The sequence below is a fragment of the Oncorhynchus gorbuscha genome, linkage group LG02 (genome assembly GCF_021184085.1).
Source record: "Oncorhynchus gorbuscha isolate QuinsamMale2020 ecotype Even-year linkage group LG02, OgorEven_v1.0, whole genome shotgun sequence".
Classification (NCBI taxonomy): domain Eukaryota; kingdom Metazoa; phylum Chordata; class Actinopteri; order Salmoniformes; family Salmonidae; genus Oncorhynchus; species Oncorhynchus gorbuscha.
Genome location: NC_060174.1, coordinates 61795473 through 61811105, shown reverse-complemented (window position 1 = coordinate 61811105; position 15633 = coordinate 61795473). Strand labels below are relative to the sequence as shown.

General features: G+C 41.2%; 1 pseudogene; it reads right to left on the bottom strand.

Moving 5' to 3' along the window:
- Positions 1-4804: 4804 nt before the first annotated feature.
- On the bottom strand, positions 4805-13978 carry LOC124006126 (annotated as a pseudogene).
- Between the last annotated feature and the right edge of the window lie 1655 nt (positions 13979-15633).

Below are 15633 nucleotides of genomic sequence, written 5' to 3'. Positions count from 1 at the left end.
CATTAAAGGCTTAAGACTTGCTGCCACACCAATGTGTTCCTTATACATTTTAAATTAATGGGGCATTACTACGACCACATACCAGTTAAATTGGTACATTTGGAACAATACAAATAAATAATCATAACATTTAAAACTATATAAATATAAAAATATATACAAAAATAAGACAAATTGTGGTATATAAATACAAATATAAAATAGAATCAAATTATTACACTATTACCCTATTGCTAACAAAATACACACTAAATTGCACAAATCCTATATCACACAAATACACAAATAGAATTACACACTTATAAACAAGAGAACACAAACTAAATTGTACAACAATTGCATAAGTACTGTACAAAGTTAGAGGTGCGCTTTTCTTTTTTTGTGAATTTTACCCCTTTTTCTCCCCAATTTCATGGTATCCAATTGTTAGTAGCTACTATCGTCTCATCACTACAACTCCCGTACGGGAGAGACGAAGGTTGACAGTCATGCGTCCTCCGATACACAACCCAACCAAGCCGCACGGCTTCTTAACACAGCACGCATCCAACCCGGAAGCTAGCCGCACCAATGTGTCGGAGGAAACACCATGCATCTGGTTAGCCTTGGTTAGCTTGCACTGCACCCGGCCCGCCACAGGAGTCACTGGTGCGCAAAGAGACAAGGATATCCCTACCGGCCAAGCCCTCCCTAACCCGGGCGACGCTAGGCCAATTGTGCGTCGCCCCAGGGACCTCCTGGTCGCGGCCGGTTACGACAGAGCCTGGGCGTGAACCCAGAGACTCTGGTGGCACAGCTGGCGCTGCAGTACAGCACCCTTAACCACTGCGCCACCCGGGAGGCCCAGAGGTGCGCTTTTTGATAGATTCTCCTGCTCCCCCTACCTCGGGCTTCCAGTGGGGAGACCTGAGGTCAACCTACCCCGCCTCCCTCCCCTTCTCGTACTTCTGAGTGGGAGACCTTCCCAGGCAGTAGCCTGCCTAGCTCACAAACTAGAATCAGGGTGCCCACTGTGACGAGGTTAATTGACCCACAGTCCCCCACGGTGACATGATATCATTGACATGACGTGCAAATGAACGATAGAAAACCAATTGCTCCGAACTTCTTTTTTTTGTTATATTATTATGCGCCTGCCCATGTCGCCTATACCTACATTTGCCACTGCTTACACCCACGAAAAATGTAAATAATAATTACAAGCATTTCGTTACACCCATAATAACATATGCTAAACATGTGTATGTGACCAATAAAATGTGATTTGATTTGATTTTAAGTGGTCGTTGAGACCGATCCAGGAGAGTAGGAAGATGAAGGCCTGGCAACAGCAGAGAATGGTGCCGGCGTCACCTGCTGAGATGCAGCGGAGGGCCAGCAGATACAGATAGCCTGATAAGACTCCACAGCACCGTTTAGGATCACTCTCCAGGAAGCTCCTGCATTGCCTGAGACACAGGAAGACAGGGAGACACCTGGTGACCTGGTCAGCCCATAGGCCACGCTTGAGTTTCAAGTTTGGGGAAGCAAATTTTGACAATGAAAATGCACCTTCATAAATAAAGGATTCCATTCATCATCGCTGTCACGCCCTGATCATAGAAAGCTGTTTATTCTCTATGTTGGTTGGGGTGTGATAGTGACTAGGGTGGGTCATCTAGGTGAATTGTATTTCTATGGTGGCCTGATATGGTTCCCAATCAGAGGAAGCTGTTTATTGTTGTCTCTGATTGGGGATCATATTTAGGTAGCCATTTCCTCATTGTGCTTTGTGGGATCTTGTCTACAGATGATAGTTGCCTGTGTGCACACTAGTAGTGTCACGTTTCGTTTGTGCTTGGTGCGTTTCGATTTATTAAAATATGTGGAACTCTATGCACGCCTTGGTCCAATCATTTTGACGAGTGTGACAATTGCATTTGCAGACTTATGTAAGAGCCTATATTCATAAGGTGATGAGTAGATTGGATAGTTATATTTTAGGTTAATAATATAACTCAATCGCCGTTCGCAAAAAATTCTGTTCAATGCATGTCTGAGCACATATAGCCTAGTCTATAGGCTATAATGTATTACATACATTTCTTCTTTCTTTGCACTGAAAACATTTGGTATTTTATAAACACATTTCATGCAATTCTACTTCATTTTATATGACACAAAAACAATAGCAGCCATTAAACTCTAACTGTTTTAAAATCACCATTGGCCTCATGGTGAAATCCCGGAGGGGTTTATTTCCTCTCTGGCAACTCAGTTAGGAAGGACTTGGAAGCCTGTATCTTTGCATTGAGTAGAGACTGGATGTATTAATGCACCATCTAAAGCCAGTTAATAACTTTCCCACGCTTAAAGGAATATTCAGTGTCTGCTTTTTTATTTATTTTTAACCCATCTACCAATTGGTGCCCTTCTTTGTGAGGCATTGGGAAGGCTCCCTCGTCTTTGTGATTGAATCTGTCCTCGAAAGCGTTCCACAGGGATGCTGGTCCATGTCGAGTCCAATGATTCCCACAGTTGTGTCAAGTTGGCTGGATGTCCTTTAGGTGGTGGACCATTCCTGATACACAAGGGAAACTATTGAGAGTGAAAAACACACCCTGCAGTGCTTGACACAAACCGGTGCACCTGGCACCTACTACCTAATACCCCGTTCAAAGGCATTTAAATATCATTCATTCACCCTCTGAGTGGCACAAATACACAGTCCATGTCGCAATCGTCTCAATGCTTCAAAATCCTTTTTTTAAACCTTCTCCTCTCCTTCATTTACACTGATTTAAGTGGATTTAACAAGTGACATCAATAAGGGATCAAAGCTTTCAGCTGGGTTCACCAGGTCAGTCTATGTCATGGAATGGGCAGGTGTTCGTAATGTTTTTTTAGACCCAGTGAAAAATCAAGACATTTCAGTTATTTCTAGACATTTACATAATGTTCTTCTCACTTTGACAATATGGAGTTTTTTGTGTAGATCATCAACCAAAAAATCCAAGGGGGGTGAGTACTTATGATAGGCACTACTTAAATGTTTTTTATTGTAGAAAAGTATTGAAAAAATGTACATGGTTTACTGGACATGTGCCTGGTGTATGTTAGAGAACACTATAAAACATTTACTGCTATGAAGACCCCTCTACCCGATGCCAGTTCAGCGCCATGGACATCTCACCTAAATGCACTGCAATGAATGGTTAAAAAAGCAATCTTAGATATGTGATGTTTTTATTTGGTTCAATTACTTACTCAGCCAAAAACATACATCTCACATAAAAACACAATTCTTTGAACATGATAAACTACCGGACACCATGTCGGTTGGAGAAGTTTATGAGTAGGATTTTATTGACAAACCAATGAACCCCCCTGTATGTTAGATGAAGTGGCAATTTTAGCATGTCAATCTTGTTGGGGCCCAAAAATATATATCATTATGCATGCAAGCAAAGCCACAACACTGAACAATACATTCATTGCACTATATCGGTGACAAATGGTGCCCACAAACTTTTATGGACTGCATAAAGCAGAGCTTTCTTATGAGCACTATGGCGTGAATCCTTACCACAGTTACACCTGGCTATCAGTGGAGGTTTGTCTGGCAACAAAACAGGTAATTCAGCCTCATTTACTGCCTTTTCAAAAAACAATGTAACTATTTGTTTAGCAAATGTACAGTGACATAATTCTTACAGTATTCTCCCTGTACACCAAGTCAGAACCGTAGGATAAATAAAGGGGGCATATAAAGCAGACAATGAAAGCTCTTACAATATTTGATGATGACATTTCTCTAAAACAGGCTATAGGCTACATGTGCATCATCAAGTCATAACAGTAGGCTAAGTTATGAAGGAGGAAAGGGACCACATTTTTATGGTGAGGCACATGGGAAACTACCAGCTTACTACACAACATACTGTACACTTAATATTACTTTCTTGGCTACAGTATACATATCTCCCTGGCTTATTACATAATTTATGCAGCAGCATAAAATACATTTTTGGACTCACCTTGTTGTGCTGTGCTCACTTGAACAGGAAGGTGGCGCGGCAGTCTTTCTAGTGGGCTCTAGAAAGAGGCCCGAAATTCAGACTTGGAATTCTGAGTTGGATGACCATTCAAACTTATTTTCTGTATTTCCCAGTCAGAGCTGGTTTTATCTGAGTTCCCAGTCGTCTTGAACTCACTGAAGTCTGACATTTCCCCCTTTTTCCATGATATCCAATTGGTAGTTACGACCTTGTCTCATCTCTGTAACTCCCCTATGGACTTGGCGAAGGTTGAGAGCCAAGCCGCAATGCTTCTTGAAACACTGCTCACTTAACTCGGAAGCAAGCCACACCAATGTGTCGGAGGAAACAACTGTCAAACTGATGACCGAAGTGAGCTTGCAGGCACCCGGCCCACCACAAGGAGTTGCTACAGCACGATGAGACAAGGACATTGCTGCCGACCAAACCCTCCCATAACCCGGATGACGCTGGGCCAATTGTGTGCCGCCTTATGGGTCTCCCGGGCACAGCCAGCTGTGACACAACCTGGGATTGAACCCGGGGCTGCAGTGAGCACTCATTGTTGAATTTGCGATTTCCAACTTGTTGTGTAATGTCCAATAGCCGATGAGCACCGATACGTTTTATCTGTAATTTCTCTTCAATGATTGAAAAGGATTTGGCAGTAGATTACCGACTTGATGCATGATGATGACTGCTTGTCTAGCTTGCTAGCTAAGATTTTGAAAGTATGATGTTCACATGATCAGTCCAATCAAAGCTACGGTAGATATAACGTGATTTAACGTCATTTTATCTGTGGCAAATGACCTTGAGCCTTCTTGGATGGGCACTTCTAATATAAGTCTATGGCAGCACTCAAGGGGATTGAAATTTCAAGCTCCACCCGTAGATTTTTCAGTGACATAGTGTCCCCATGAGTGACAGAACACTGAGGCAATCCCGGCGCAACTCGAGAACAAATCCTACGCTTCTTATTTTCCACTGGCTGCCCCACCACCATAAAAAGTACTGAGCTAGGCTGAAACACCTGCATATTGGAGCTGCCTTGCTCAAGAAAGCAAAAAGAAGACCATGTTTTACATTATTTGCAAACTGATATGTGACACGTTTGAATGCCAAAATAACATGCAAAACAGGCTAACAAAAAAAACTGGTTCAAAACGGTCTCAGCTGCCCTGAATGACGCGTCGCCACTGGTTGGATGTGATCATTGACTCCCCCCCATGGATTTATGTGAGAAGTACTAAGTGAATGGTAAAGCGATATGATTCAGATGCATGGCTGGATATCAACATACAGTACAAGCTCACAAAACCACAACTGAAGACATGTCTGTAATAGTCAAATAAATCAATATCGTGTGTTTTTGATGGATGGTTCTTCTTCTGAGGTATTCCTGTTTCTTCTTTGGTTTGTTTGTCAGTCTCAATCTGAGCAGCTGTCAACGGTGTTGCTCCATTCGTCTTTGCAGTCCCTCTTTCTTTTCTCTACTGCTGAGGGAATTTACTCAACCTCAAGGGTAACTTCCCTTCTGGGGATTCACAAAACATGTACAATCAATATCGCTGTCACAGGTGACTACAGTGAATGACATGTGAACTCTGGTCCTGAAGTAATGCCACGATTACAATGATTTGATTTAGTCACAGGATCACCCGAGTAATCTACAGTTTTTTTTGTTTTGTTTTACTTCATTGAAATACAACCCACTAATTCTATCCAGGGCAAAGCCTGGCCTCTATAAAGACCAGAGTTCAACAGCCCAACAATGAACAACAGGCACTTCACATCAAAGGTATGTCTACTGTACAGTAGGGTCTATAAGTCTGTCGGATAGAAGATCACCTTCACCCTTAGAGGTTTCTACTCTGGGTGGGGGGAAACATGAGAACAGCACAAACTCATAAGGCAATTTATCAAAAACAACACTTAAGCTGAATACTGTGGTGTATGCTACTAATACATGCTTGTTCGTTGTATTCTATAATTTTATGCTCACACTTCTGTTCGTGTAATAGGGTTCATTATGGTAGAAGGGAAAGAGTAGAATGGTTACATTAGCAGCAACTCTGAATGAGTAGAGAGAGAGAGAGACATTGCACCCTCAGCCCATCAGCTCTACTTTGAGAGAGTTTATTAGACATGGCAAATCGTATTATTTCTTAGGTCATACTATTCGTTTACCTTGGGGTTTGGGATGCATGAGAATCAGCGGGAGCTCCACCTGTATGTCACTGGCTGTGAGACCTCCCAACAAGCTGAATGGGGGTAAAGAACATAGCAGATTAGAATGTGTTATTTTCCTCCAATTCAATGGAAAGCATGACATTGGCTTACAAACAACAACAAAAAAACTTTACCCTCCTGAAGACACCATCAAGTTGACCTTGATTTTGTAGGAGACCAAGATTCCCAACACTTCCTTATCCATACCGGCTCTAATACTAATTGGGGGAAAGGAGAAGACGGTGAGAGATGCTCAGGATGTTCCAGTCTAGATCTGAATGTGATAATATTAACGGACTGCCACTCACATAGTGTTGGAGGCCAGGTTCGTGTCCTCGTCCTTCAGTCTGCCTTCCAGCGCCAGCCACGCTTCTTCTTGTTTTCGGCCAGTAGGGGGGTGATGGCAAGGGATTTATTGAATGTGCTATTGGCATCTATTGTCTCTCTGTAAGAGAAGGTCGGAGTTGTTAGGACCCAAAGCATCAGGGGAAGAGCACTCCATAGAAGACAAGGTGGAGAGGGACATTGCCTGAGGGTGGGTTTCTGTCCACTCACCCAAAGTCTTGAGAAAGTACGGTTTTGGTGTATTTGTCTGCGGAGTAGAGAACCACGTCTGTAGTCTGCTCAACTGAAGGAAAGAGACCACCGTTACCAAATGAAGTAGACCATTTTAGTTTAGAATCAGAATCAGTGGTGATAGACTTACCTATGATTTTGATTTTTGTCACTGTTCTGGAGGTTTCATTTTTGACTTTGATGTTGACGTCGATCGGATCTCCATGATAGTAGATCTGACATCAATAAGAAGGCAAAATTGTCTAAGGTCTGCATTCCCTTTTCATTATGTTTTCCAATAAAGGTGCTACGGTGGATGCGCTGTAGAATCCAGCGAGGCCTTCTGTCTAACTCACCTCCTTTTCCAGCGAGGCCTGTAGGTGGACAGGCTTGTCCGACATCATGAAGCTCTTGCAGATGTCGGCCCTGGGCCCAGGAGCACCAGTCGCGTCTGGGGCAAACTGGATCTTACGGACGGCCATGCGAGCAGTGTCCCTACAAAAGACGGAGTGGGAAATGAGCAAAGTGAAGAAGGGAGGTAGAGAGGAAAAAAGGTCAGAAAGAAACCAATTGGTTTTAACATGCAGAGAATCCCTAATGTGCGTAAAATATTTCAATAAACAACACAAAGATTTGGATAGTCACTCACTTCCTATCAAGTTTCTCTTCGGGGTCTGCCTCAGTTGCAATGTACGTCTTGACTTCAAAGTCCACACCGCAAGCCTAGGTGTACACAAAAGGTCAATGTAAATATAATGAATTGTGGAATTCTATCTATCTGGGGTAAAAAAAAAACAACAACAACAACAACAACAACTATTATCAAGGCAAGGGCCTACCTTTCCAGCATTATCTGGTCCTGGCTGGAGTGTGACAGAGCAGGGAAGGTTTGTGGCAATATCGAAAGTAAAGGCACGGCCTTGCTCTCCCGCCTTCTTGAGCAGGCAAACGTGCATGGGAGTGAGGTTGGGTTTGTGGCCAGCATCAGGGTACAACTGGATGTGCTTGACCCAGATGTCTTTCCTAAAGGACAGTCCAATGACATCCAGGTCCTCACGGCCGTAATGGAAGGCACACGCCAGCTTCACAAACACTGGAGAGAACAGGATAAACATGAACCGGTGTGTTATCATTCGGCAGAATTGCTAACACAAGCAACGTCTCTGTAAAAAAATATATATATATTTTGTGAAAGAAAGTGTACCTTTCCTGCCTGCAAGGCCTGCAGGATCAAGTTTCACCACTCCCTCTGTAACACCAATGGGGTAGAGATTTGAGAGATTTGACCCTCAACACAAATATCGAAACTGGATACGATACATAAGTGCGAAGTCTAATAAGTAAGACTTACCGATAGGGTCCACATTCTGAACATGGTCGACGTAGTCTCTCTTTCCCAGGTAAAGGGTGAGCTGAAGAAAGGAACTAATTTGATTTGATTTGATTTGATTTGGAGGAAGACAACAACAACAAAAATGTCAACGCAGAATGTAACTGGAGCTCTTTCACGTTCATCACAACTAGGTGATGGTCTCTATTTCCGTGGGGCAAGTATTATTAGGGAGACGGAAAAAGGTTTTCACTCACTGTGCCATTCCCAGAGGTTTTCTTGTATAACCTTAGCAAAGATCAAAGAGAAAGGAAACAGTCAAACTCAGCAGCATTCAAACCGTTTCACTGTATAATTGGCACATTCTGAAAGGATTAAAAAAACACACAAAGTTCCTTCCAAGTAGTGAAAAAGACAAATGGTCAAATCAACAGCTCATCAAATGTGTGCAGGTGTGCAACTGATGATGACACAACCTGATATAAACATATCATTTATTCTAAATGATGATAACTGACATGTTTTGTCCAAAATGTTTCCCAATCCTGAGTTTGTAAAATGTGTTTTGTCAGGCCAGCCTGATGGCAGGGGGCGTAAGTCATGGTCATATGTCGTCTTACAAGAGCAGAGCTGAGGAATTAACCCTTGAGCGTAGTTTTACCTAACCGACTGGATTTGACTTGGGCTATAAGCCACTCTGCATGAGTGACCATTCATCACATAGTGCTTGGGGTAATCCCAGATGCTCAAGTCAAAGCTGCAGCCTTGTCTGCCTCTCTCTCTCCAATACTGTTGAGCTGAATGGAGCCCTCCTTTCATAATTCATTAGGGAAAAATCTATTCATTGACTTTGATTAGTACATTCTGGCAAACAATGTCATAAAAACCTTTGGAAGAAACACTGCTCTATGGAGTTTTTCTTATGAGAAATGGAAAAGTCCGAGGTAAGCCTAATGTCTCCGACAAAAAAAGACCAACCCTTTGTGAACGGTAACACTTTGTGTTATTAATATGCATGTGCTCAGCGTTGGATAGGACCCAAGTTATTTCTGGTGTGAGCTTTCTCCGGTTGTAGTCAGCAGTCCTCTGAGCTCTTAAAAGTATTGCTTGCCATATTTGTTAGAGACCTTTTATTATTCTGCTCCATTTAAAGTATACCAGCAAGTAAGGCTATATCAGCTAGGCCTACATGAAATAGAAAGGTATGTAAACATGGAGTGTTGCTACCCTGTAACAGAAAAGGTTTGACTCACTTAGCCATTCTACAGCCACTTCAGGTATATTTCTGTGGAAGACAAAAAAACAAAACAAAAAAACATGTGTAATGTGTGACTTTGTAAAAATGACACAACAAAAAGGTGAATGTAGATCACAATCAGGAATAACCCCTAATCCAGCAATGAGACGGAAGGATGCTCCGTCAGTGTCGAATGCCAAGGGAAAGGCGGATGGCTAATCTGGTGGAATGAGATTACAGCATCACTGTGAGTTACCTTGAGCCAAATCTTGGCTGGGGATTGTCTTTTCGCACTGCTGCACTCTATTGGATGACAAATCTCATCCAATAGACTGCACAGAAAACCGGGACAAAACCTCAAAGTACCCGGGCAGGAATTACACGGTAGCGTAATTCTTATGTCACACTATTCTTCTCACTGCTCAAAGTCAATCTAAAAGGAGGGTTTTCATCCTCACGTCCCTGATGGATCCCACACACTGACCAACGTCCCCCCCCCCAAAAGCATTTACAAGGTCACAAGGTGTCTTATTTTCCTGAAAGATTTACAACAGATAGATGAATATAATGACATGAGATCATAACAGTATCAATACACATAAGAGGAGTAAAAAGAAGAATAAGAAGAATCTCATTTTAGTCGAACTGAAGAATAAGTTTTAGTCAGCGGCGGTCGGTGCTGTTTAAGATGAGGGAGGATTAGCATGTCCTTATTTCTGTTACAGCATATTGGATGACTGTCATTCATATTCCATTCACCCAGCTCCATGTAACATCGATAGGTTTAGGCTACCACATGATACTCTGATTTCCCCTGATACTCTGATTTTCCCCATGAAGGTTTACAACGTAGATCATTTTGAATAATCAAGGTGACATTCAACACCGCCTTGCACACTCTTGCCTGCATCTAGCTGATCTAGGGAGTAATCGTTAGTCCAACAGTCGCATATGTGAATTTCTATGAGACGAATCTCTGTATTTTTTTTATCCCCGATTCGTTCTGTTTGCTTTCGTTTAAGAAAGGTTTTTCAACAGAACCAGTGGAATAAATACACCCCTGATCACACGCAAACACAGTTCACTTTCATAGCAGCCACGTGAAAACAGCATGATCACTTTGTTCATTGTATATATAATTATTTCTCGCAAACTATCTACGCACCCTCCTCCTCTCAGCTTTTCCTTTCACTTGTGTACTTCAGTGCACAACACATCAGCTATCTTTGACCAGGCAAAAAAACCTTTCTAAGCTAAACCTTCACATCATGACCGCTATAACTGCTACACACAGCCTACATCGTTGTCACGTCATAGTCAACATAGCTACTAGAACTAACGCGTTAGCTACAATCATGCAGTACAGTGTACAGTCACAAAGCAGTTTAGCAGTGACACCGGTGGATCCCAGTGGCAATACATTAATAAAACCAAAAGTTTACCTTCACTTACCTTCACTTGGAAGAGTTCCAGTGTTGGATAGCCATAGCCAGCTAGCTAACATAGCATCCCTCTCTGTTTGCATTTGAGTAGGATAAATTATATAACTGCATTCTCTAGCTAAGCGAACGTTTAAAAAAAAATACAACCAACATTTTCTTTGCTTCTACCTAAAGAATTGAATTTGTTCATAAGTGTTCAACTATAGTCTTTCTCTCTCTTTGAGTCAACTACTCACCACATTTTCTGCACTGCAGTGCTAGCTAGCTGTAGCTTATGCTTTCAGTACTAGATTCATTTTCTGTTATTTTGATTGGGTGGACAACATGTGAGTTCATGCTGCAAGAGCTCTGATAGGTTGGGGGACGTCCTCCAAAAGTTTCCATAATTACTGTGTAAGTCTATAGAAGGGGGTGAGAACCATGACCCTCCTAGGTTTTTTATTGAAGTCAATGTACTTAGAGGGGGACAGAAGTGAGAACTATATATGGAAGGGGGTGAGAACCATGAGCCTCCTAGGTTTATATGCCCAATGTACCCAGAGGAGAACAGAAGTGAGAACCATGAGCCTCCTAGGTTTTGTGACATGGTTTAGTGGTGTGAATATATTTACCATAGTTTTATCTATGTTTCTCTTTTTTAATTTAATTCAATTCACTGAGGGGGATGGTCTTCACTTTCCTCCACTGGTTTTAGTCAACTAGTCACTACACACTTAGACAAAAAGGGTTCCAAAAGGGTTCTTTGACTGTCCCCATAGGAGAACCCTTTTTGATCCAGTTAGAACCCTTTTTGGTTCCAGGTAGAACCCTCTGTAGAAAGGGTTCTACATTCAACCCTAAAGGGTTCTACCTGCAAACAAAAAGAGACCTTCAAAAGGTTCTCCTATGGGGAACACCGAAGAACCCTTTAAGGTTCTATTTCGAACCTTTTTGTTCTAAGAGTGTACAAACTGGGCCACAGACGTCAATTCAATGTTGGTTCAACATAATTTCGTTAAAATGACGTGGGAACAACGTTGATTCAACCATTGTGTGCCCAGTGGGCATTATCATTTCTCGTGTTTGTAATTTGGTACTGCATCACTTTCTATACTCAAGAATGGTGCTGTCCATGGTCCAAATCGCAATACCATGCCGGTATTCAATCAATTGATGAGATCAGGACCATGGAGAGTGCCCTTCTCGAGTTGCATTTGGAGAGTGATACAGAGACAGTGCACCATTTACAGGTAGTAGTTGACTATATTTCAGTCATCTACATGAGGTTAAGACTGGACTGGATTGTCAGCAGTCAGCTGTCTTCATAAGAGAGATATGTCCCGCAATGGAATAGTAGTACATTTCTCCTACAAATGGCGGACAATACCAGAAGGCTGACAGAGATTGAACACACCTACATTTCCAGTGTCAGATATCAATCAATGAGACCGAGTAGTTATAAACCTGAGTGTTGCAAACGTTATGCAACTACAGGAAGGATGAAACGCTGCTTTTCCATCGTTGACCTGGATGACCAAAATAATCCTTACCAAGTAATTCACTAATACCTTTTACTATCCCCTACTAAATCAGACTGACATGTATTAACAGGCTAGACACAAGTGTTTTCGAACATAACATTTGAGGCTCATGGTTGTGGAGCGTGTAATATTCAATTAAAGGCAACAGTTCACTTTCAGCTCTGCAGATTTTGCTGCCTGGAGCAAACTATGCAGATAACATTACTGGGTGATCTGAAAAGTCATAGTCAATCGATCAAATAATATAATAATACTTTTAGCAAAAAATTGTATTTTCAATTTGCAATATGTAGAAACAACTTTTGTGAAACATCACAGCACAGTTGAATATGGATGGTGTTAAGAGATAGATGGGAGGGGTTGAATGGAGCTGAAGGTTGGGACTAATAACAACAAGATAATTCATGTAAAACATACAGTGTCCGTAGAACGTAAATGGGTTAGGAACTTTTGTGAAAGAGCACAGTTTGAAAGAAATGGCAAATGGAAATCAAACCGGATGGACACCAGAAATAGATGGGAGAGGTTGAGGGTCGAGGAAGGACATCAGAAATAGATGGGAGAGGTTGAGGGTCGAGGAAGGACATCAGAAATAGATGGGAGAGGTTGAGGGTCGAGGAAGGACATCAGAAATAGATGGGAGAGGTTGAGGGTCGAGGAAGGACATCAGAAATAGATGGGAGAGGTTGAGGGTCGAGGAAGGACATCAGAAATAGATGGGAGAGGTTGAGGGTCGAGGAAAGACATCAGAAATAGATGGGAGAGGTTGAGGGTCGAGGAAGGACATCAGAAATAGATGGGAGAGGTTGAGGGTCGAGGAAGGACATCAGAAATAGATGGGAGAGGTTGAGAGTTGAGGAAGGACAGGAGTAAAAACAAACAAAATAAAACTATTGTCAAATAAACTGTGTCCATAAAATGTATATAGTATGTATAATCTGAAAGTAGAAGCCTAAGCGTTGTTGTTCACTATTTTACTCCAATTAGGGGATGGGTGGTAGGGTTAGAAAGTAATAAAGGAAAATATATTTTAAAAAGGTACGTATATATGTATGTGTATGTATGCATGTATGTGTATATGTATGTTTTTATATTTTTATATGTGTGTATGTATAAATATCTATGTATATATATATATATATATATATTATCAAAAATATATATGGGGGATTGGAAGTTATGCAGACAATTACATTGATGGAAGCTACAATCTATCTGCAATATGATAGCTGATATATATATATATATATATATATATATATATATATATATATATATATATATATATATATATATATATATATATATATATATATATATATTTAAATCAAATAAATAAATCAATCAAAATAACAGTTCACTTTACCCATGAACACAGATGTCCCAATTTCAAAATGTAACTGGGGGGCTACATTTACAAATGAAAGCATTTACCAACTTATTTCAGCTACATTACAGAGGTTTTGTCAGCATGAATTTGAGAGTCAAACCAGAAGAAGCAAAAAGGATGGCGATGTCTTACCTTTTCCTAAAGGTATCAGCGCACCTCTGATGCTCAAAACTCCTTGTATGTGTCCGGTGGTCAGAGAGTGTAGTCTCTGACTGCTGACATCACTCTTTATACCCAGACCTCATCCTCCTTCCCCGGCCTAACTCTAACTCTCTTGTTTTAGACGCTGTTGTCCGTCTCTCAATCCAATTATTCAATCAGCAAACATCTTTCTTTTTTTTTCTTCTTTTTTTTCTGTTTTACCAGAAATGGTTTAAAAATACCAACATCCAACTGAAGTGAAATGCTCCATAAATGTAAAACAAAGTTTACTAGGCAAGTCAGGTAAGAACAAATTATTATTTACAATGACAGCCTAGGAACAGTGGGTTAACTGCCTTGTTCAGGAGCAGAACAACAGACTTATAACCTTGTCGGCTCCGGGATTTGATCGGGCAACCTTCCCGTTACTGGCCCAAGAGTCTAACCATTAGGCTACCTGCCGCCCCAGTACCCCCAGTGACAGAGTCAGGACCCTGATCTAATGTAAATATGAACAACAGTGATGTTCCACAGCCTGTTGTTTGTGCTGTGGCTGATCTTGAAGGTCTAATCCTCACAGGGTATTGCAATGAATAGGAAAGAGCTTTTGGCCTTTGAGTTTGCTTAAAATGTATGATATTATTTTGGGATTTTGGCGATGGCAATTATCTAGAACCCCGAGTCAGATGAACTTGTGGATACCATTTGTACGTCTCTGCGTCTAGTATACAGTAAGTTGCTAACTAAAGTAGGTACAATTGCTAACTAGCGTTAGCTCAATGACTGGAAGACTGTGGGACAAAAATAACATGCTAGCTGTTCCTGTATTCTTCCAGTCATTCTGCTAATGCTAGTTAACATTGGCTTGCCAAACTACCTCTAACGTCCTCGATACTGGACGAAGATATATATCTGAAAAATATCCACAAGTTCGTCTGACTCTGGGGAAGTAGATAAAAGGCTTCATTGAACTATCCCTTTAATCCCATTTGGTCTCCCATGCCAAGCATCAGGCTTTGCTTACTGATGATATAGCTATACCATTACTAAACCAAGAGATCATCGGCCACAGCTGATAGTGTTGTTTATTAGTCTGGGTGGCTAGATGTCCTAAGGTCTGAGACACAGGAAATGACCCATTTGAACATCAGTTAGGAAGGTGTTTGTGTCTTTGAGTATGTCCAGGTATTTCTGGTAGAGTAACCTGGTGACATCACTAGTTCCCTCAGTGCAGTGAGGGCATGCATGACAGGAGAACTGTTGGACCTACTGTTATTCAAGAATGGGCCTCACTATGTCTGTTCAGAGAGTATGTTCAAACAATAAGAATAAAAAGGCAGACATTATGTATGTTTACATTGGTATGAATCAACTATGTGAGGAATCTCAGAAGGTCCAGCGTGCAGGAACATGTTTACACAACAGCGTGGGGTCATCAATCAGCTACACCGCAAAATCAAGGGAGATTACTTAAATTGGCTCCTATTTCCTTCCAACTACACTTGACTGAAAGTAATTGGATTTGAAAAACTCATTTTATAGTGTTCTCAGGGAATAACCAACTATTAAAATAATTGTATCTACAATACCAATCAAAAGTTTGGGCACACCTACTCATTCCAGTGTTTTTCTTTATTTGAACTATTTTATACATTATATAATAATAGTGAAGACATCAACACTATGAAATAACACATATGGAATCATGTAGTAACCAAAACAGTGTTAAAACAAATCAAAAGAAATTTGAGATTCTTCAAAGCAGCTACC